Source organism: Bidens hawaiensis, unplaced genomic scaffold (genome assembly GCF_021521415.1).
Source record: "Bidens hawaiensis isolate Kalapana, Puna unplaced genomic scaffold, B.hawaiensis_p1.1 tig00024977_1, whole genome shotgun sequence".
Taxonomy (NCBI): Eukaryota; Viridiplantae; Streptophyta; class Magnoliopsida; order Asterales; family Asteraceae; genus Bidens; species Bidens hawaiensis.
Genome location: NW_027493960.1, coordinates 233868 through 240083, shown reverse-complemented (window position 1 = coordinate 240083; position 6216 = coordinate 233868). Strand labels below are relative to the sequence as shown.

The following is a 6216-nucleotide window of genomic DNA, read 5'->3' as shown; positions in this document are numbered from 1 at the left end:
CTTTTGTTTAGTTTAATTTGGTTTATAAAATCAAATCAAAACCAACTTGGAAATTACTCTTTCGTTATTTACATTTATATTAGTTAATCGTTGAGCTACTTATTAACACACTTTTCATAAACTCCTCGTGTTCGATACCCACTTACCGCTATCTATTTAGTAGTATTTGGTTTATATTTGAGGGAGCCTTCAACCTCACGTCAAATTTTGGAGCCGTTGCCGGGGAGTAGTGCGCAACGTGTGTTAACTTTTGTAGTTTTTGTTTATTTGTTATTGTCAGTTTTACGCGGGTTGTGTTAGTGTGCAGGTACTAACAGGTATCTGCATACGCGAGGATCTCAGTCCACATCACCGTTAGGTTTTGATCCTGAAATCGAACGAACTTTTCATCATAATCGGATTTTTCAACGGGAGAATAAGATTATTGGGTCACCAAGCACACAAAACCAAACAACCGACACAACAATCATGACTTCGAGTCAATCCTTACCACCAATGCCACCACCCATCAATCCAGAAAATCCTCCATTTATTGAACCCATTACCACTACAAGTCTTACGAATGAGCCTACCTCAACCGTGTTTAGCTTTCAACCACCATCTAACCTTCCACCTTTAAGCAACTTCATGCCTATTCAAGGACAATCATCGAACTCACAACAACAATCACCTTTTCAATCTCAACAAAATACACTTTATGATCAGCCATATACATTATCGCAAGATCCACCCATCGTCCATACTTCACCGGGTCTGAGGTAGGGCCCGCATCCGTTTGGTGGGCCACGTTATGGTGATAGCAATGAAGTATATGAAGAGTATGAAGAAGGATATTCAAGTGGGACCGATGGGAATCAGTTAAGGGTTTAAGGTCAATTTGGTTATGTATCACAACAACAAATGCAACAATGGGGTGGACCACATATAAATCAAGAACCATTGCAACAACCACAACCATTGCATCAAGTTCCTTAACAACCTCGTTATCAACAACCTCAACAACAATGCCTTAACCCCAATTTCAACAATATCCACCACTAAGGCCCGTGTACAGGCAAATGGGCCAACCAAGAATACCATTGGGGGTGCCAAGAAGGCATGCACGAGATATGGTTAGAGGAATTGAAGCTCATTTTAGACCGATCATCACTAATAACCCATCTCCAATAGTTATCCCTCAAAACCAACAAGGAAGAACGTTTGAAGTTAGAACTAATGCACTCCAAAGTTTACCAAAATATAAGGGTCTAGCAACAGAAGAACCTTATTTTCACTTGGAAGCATATGATTCTATTTGCAACACGATAGGGGGTCAAGGTTCTCACCGGACGAGGTTAAGTTGGTCTTATTCCAATTTTCGTTAGAAGATAAAGCAAAGAGATGGTTTTACACATTGCATTCCGCATCAATCTACACTTGGGCCGAGATGTAACAAAGATTTTTGGAAGAATTTTACACGGCTCAAAAGACCAATGATGTAAGACGAAGTTTGAGAAGTTTCTAACAAAAATCCGGTGAGATGTTTCATGAAGCATTTGAACGATTTAATATGATGCTCAAGAATTGTCCTCATCATGGTATTGCTCTTTGGGAATTGTTAAATGATTTTCATGAGGGGTTGAATATGGAAGATGAGCGGGATTTGATGTGAACCACAAATGGTACATTTGGTACTAACTATGAACAAGATGATTGAGCATTTTTAGAGCAGATGTCGGTCACATCGAAGAGAAAGGCTCAAACCGCAAGAAGAGCACGACCGGCAATTGGAAGACCGCAAGTACATGCTGTAGAAGATGTAGGAGTACAAACTACTAATCAAAGAATTGATGTTTCTACGAATTGTAATGAATTGGGTCATGCATCGGATGTGTGTATAGTGGGACAAGTACAAGTAGAGGAGGTGAATACACTTCAAAGTCAAGGGGGAGGTGGTCGAAATTATAACATGAATTCAAACACTTACCACCCCGGGTTGAAAAATCATCCCAAATTTTGTTATGGGAATTCGGCTAGTCAATCCAATCCGAATTTCCAAGGGAATCAAGGAAATTATGTTCCACGCCAACAATACAACAATCAAGGCTTTCAAAGTCAATTTCAACAAACGGGAAGTGGTCAAAGTGGGTCTTCGGGTCAAAGTTCTTCAAGTGGGAATGAAGTCATGGATATGCTTAGGATGATGCAACAAGACATGTAAAGGAGAAATCAACTTGATGAAGTGCGCATGCAAAAGGATGAAGTCCGTGACAAAGCCATTCAATCGTTGACCACTCAAATGGGTCAACTTGCAACCGATGTTGAGAATTTGAAAAAAAAAACAGCTCGAGCTTAAAAAAGGGGAACAACGTGCATATCAATGCGGTAAGTCTTTTACCTAATTTTGGAATTTCTAGTTTTCAAGTTAATCCACACCACAGTTTGTTGAGGGGGTGGTGGAAGATATTGGTGATGAGATTGAAAATGTGGGTAATTATGAAACAATTTTTCAAAATAACTCTGAATTACAACCGAATGAAAAATATTTTTGTGAAAATTGTTCTTGTGATAAATGTTTAAATGACAAATTAACCAAAACAAAGGATGAGGGGGTTGATAATAATATTATCCCGAGTAAACTTCAAGACCCAGGAGTGCCCCTTTTATCAATCCAAATTAGTGAATTTAAAACTGATCGGGCACTGCTAGATCTTGGAGCTTGTGTTAGTATCATGCCATCAGTATGAGTTAGGTCCGCTACAAAAAGTAAACACTGTCGTGGTTTTAGCGGATCAAACCCATACACTTTCCCGAGGCATGATATATAATGTGATGGTACATGTGGAGGATTTCTGTTACCTAGTTGACTTTTTAGTACTTGATTATACTAAACATATAAGTAATACGCCACCCACAGTCATATTGGGTAGACCCTTCCTCGCCACTTCACTTGCAGTAATTGATTGTGCTAAGGGGACACTGGGAATTAAATGTGGGAATCGTGATAAACGGTTATTATTATTTGAAAATACTACTAACCCTCTTGTTGACAAAGAAAGCCTGAAGGCGGATTTTGCTAACAAGTGTGTATCCTTAAGCAAGGATCATATGAAAATGGAGTGTTTTGTGATTGATAGGTCAGTTGAGAAGAAAGAAATTGAGCATCAACAGAGTGAGAAGGTGGCAGAAAACGGTGGCCGACCAAGGAAGACAAAAGTGAGACATCCACCTAACCTAAATGATCCAGGGTGGAGGATGAGGATGTTCAGGCCCGACCCTAGTTTGCCGGAAGACTGGCAACAGTTGCTTGAAAAAGAGCGTGCTTATAGCGAGAAGGCTGCACAGGAGTGGGCCAGTCACCCACCTTGAATGTCATAAAAGTTTCAAAAAGGTGGTAATTGTACATTCTGTATATTTTTATTTTTATTTTGCTCTATAATTTCTAGTTTGTTTGTTATTAATGGTATTTTAAGTTACCATCTTAGCAAAAACCAAGTGTGGGAAATTCTTATGGATTTCTCTTCAACGCTATGTTGGGGACAACATGGGTTTTTCATGAATCAAAGTGGATTTTTAATTAGTAGCGTCTTTGTTTTTAATTTCTCAAAATCATACATTGGGGACAATGTATCCCAAGTGTGGGGATGGGGGAATTTTTAGTTCTTAAAAATTTTTCATAAAAAAAAAGAGAAAAAATAAAAAACTAAAAAACTAAAAATAAAAAATTTAAAGAAATTCAGAAAGTGGTAAGATGGCGGGGTAAGGTTTTGGTCCCTTTTCATGATCACAATTCCCTAAATGTCAAGTTTGCTTAATTGTTTTAAAAAACGAGGTTGTGTAGTATTCTAGTCAAGGTTAGCATGCTTTCGGTACAATAATCTGCATAACATATCCATATCCACTTGTTTATTGGGAAAGTGAAGAGCGGTGATGGATTGGTTATTCTCCGTTAGAACTTGTGTTATCAATGCATTTTGAGACCTTAGCTTGGCATAAGTGCAAAAGTGATAGAGGCAATTAGGTTTAAGCCTCGTCTGGATGAGCGTGAGTGTGGGTTTTGGGGGGTTGGGCCTCATACATTACACATATGAGCGTGGTCAATGAGAGGGGCGGAGGGTTGGTTCCCTTAGAAAACTTTATTGGACTTATTCTTTTTATTCAATCAACCCCGATGTTATTTTACGAGACGATCCGGCTTAGTAGGTATTTCTTTGTATTTGTATTTGTTTTGGTACTAATCAATAGAGAGTATTAGGTTTTATGTTTATTTTCAAGTATAAAATGAAAAAAAAAAAGAAAAAAAAGAAAGAGAAAAAAAGAAGAAAAAAAAAAAGAAAAGAGAAAACGAAAAAAAAGAGAAAAAGAAAGAAAAAGTTGAGAGTCAATGTTCGAAGTAGGGTGTATTGAGTGTTGAGATGCAAGTAAGTAATGTTTATAGTTGTTTATTTTATTGTTTACTTAGTTTTGATGTAATAACCCGAATCGGATCGCCTGAGCTACTTTCAATATCCCCTTCCATACCCTTACACCTTGCCCCATTATAACCCGTTTTAAGTCCTCTTGATTTGCCTTTGTGTCAAAGCATTTATATAGGTGGAGATTTGACGGTAGTACAAGCGTATGCGAGGAGAATTGAGTATTATTGGAATATATGGAACGATCACCGATAAGAGGGTCAATGAGTGATGGTGTGTTTTGTGTGGGTAAAAACCAAAAGCATGTTAAGGTTGACCAGAATTCTATGTTTTAAATATAATATTAAGTAATACTAATGCAAACCTCTAATAATGAGGGAATAGGTTATGATTTGGGACCTTGACTGAACCGGGTGTGTTGGTATGTTTGGTGGCTTTATTTTGAAAGCAATTGTGGTTTTAAGTGTTGCTTGGGGCAAGCAACGGTTAAGTGTGGGAATGTGACGAATGACTCGTAGGAAAGCCGTTAAGCGAGTTAAAAGATATAAATGCATTGGCTTAACCAACTTAATTTCATAGAATTAGTTTACTATGGTTACTCATATGTTTGCAGGTAGGAGGAGGTAGAAGATGAAATTACGAGAACGTGGGCGAAAACGGCAAAGAAAACGGAGTCGAAACGAGAAAGATATGAAGAAAACAAGAAAATGAGCAAAAGTTCCACCGTGGCCCACGGTCAACACCGTGGACCACGGTCAACCCAGCTCCAATCAGACAGTTTTCATCGTACCGTGTCATTCTAAGCACCGTGAATGGACCGTGGCCCACGGTCCAACTCGTAACAGCGGAGTTTGGGCCACTTTTTAGGCCGTTTTTGGGTGTCTTTTCACATACCTTTTCACTTGGGACGGATTGGAGGTGATTTTTGAAGAGAAGAATCATATTTTGGGTGTTTTTACTCCTTTGTTTATGTTTGGGATTGCTAATAACAAGATACTTGATGCAAGAATGATCTCTCGAGCCATGAGTGGCTAGTTCTATGGTACTCCTCTCGGGATGTAAGGTTATTTACAAAACACTTATGTTAGTTGTTCTTGAACTTGGATTGATTATCTAAATGTTTATGTTAGTATAATCATGATGTTTGTGTGATTGTTTGTAGCTTGTCCATATTGTTTATTCCTTGTTTTGAGCCATGCGTTCTTGGTGTTGTTGACAATCGAGATTTAGTGGAAGGAATTAGGGATAATCGTGTTGATTGATTGTTAAGTAACAACCTCGCATTCTAGGAATCCGAGTACTTAGTTCTCGGTTAATCACAAACAATTGCATATACACAAAACCGAGATATTATGGTTTATCCATTGAATGTTAACAAGAGTGTTGAGTAATAACCCGAACCCCGAGAGGAATGCTTGTCTAATTAATCGTTTACAACTTTCGTTTAGTTTAATTTGGTTTATAAAATCAAATCAAAACCAACTTGGAAATTACTCTTTCGTCATTTACATTTATATTAGTTAATCGTTGAGCTACTTATTAACACATTTTTCACAAACTCCTCGTGTTCGATACCCACTTACCGCTATCTATTTAGTAGTATTTGGTTTATATTTGAGGGAACCTTCGACCTTACGTCAGGTTTACCGGATTCTTAGTTATCGAAATAGCTGCATTATTATCTACAAAGATAGGGGTAGTAAGAAAATTAAAATTGTAGTTCCGCATCTGTTGTTGTATCCAAAGAACCTGAGAGCAGTAACTGGAAGCAGCTACGTACTCTCACATGTAGACAACAAAACTGTGGTCTATTTCTTGCATT

At 38.1% G+C, this 6216-nt stretch overlaps 1 pseudogene; it reads right to left on the bottom strand.

The window, feature by feature from the left end:
- Window positions 1-1480: 1480 nt before the first annotated feature.
- On the bottom strand, window positions 1481-1581 carry LOC143570394 (small nucleolar RNA R71; annotated as a pseudogene).
- Window positions 1582-6216: the final 4635 nt, after the last annotated feature.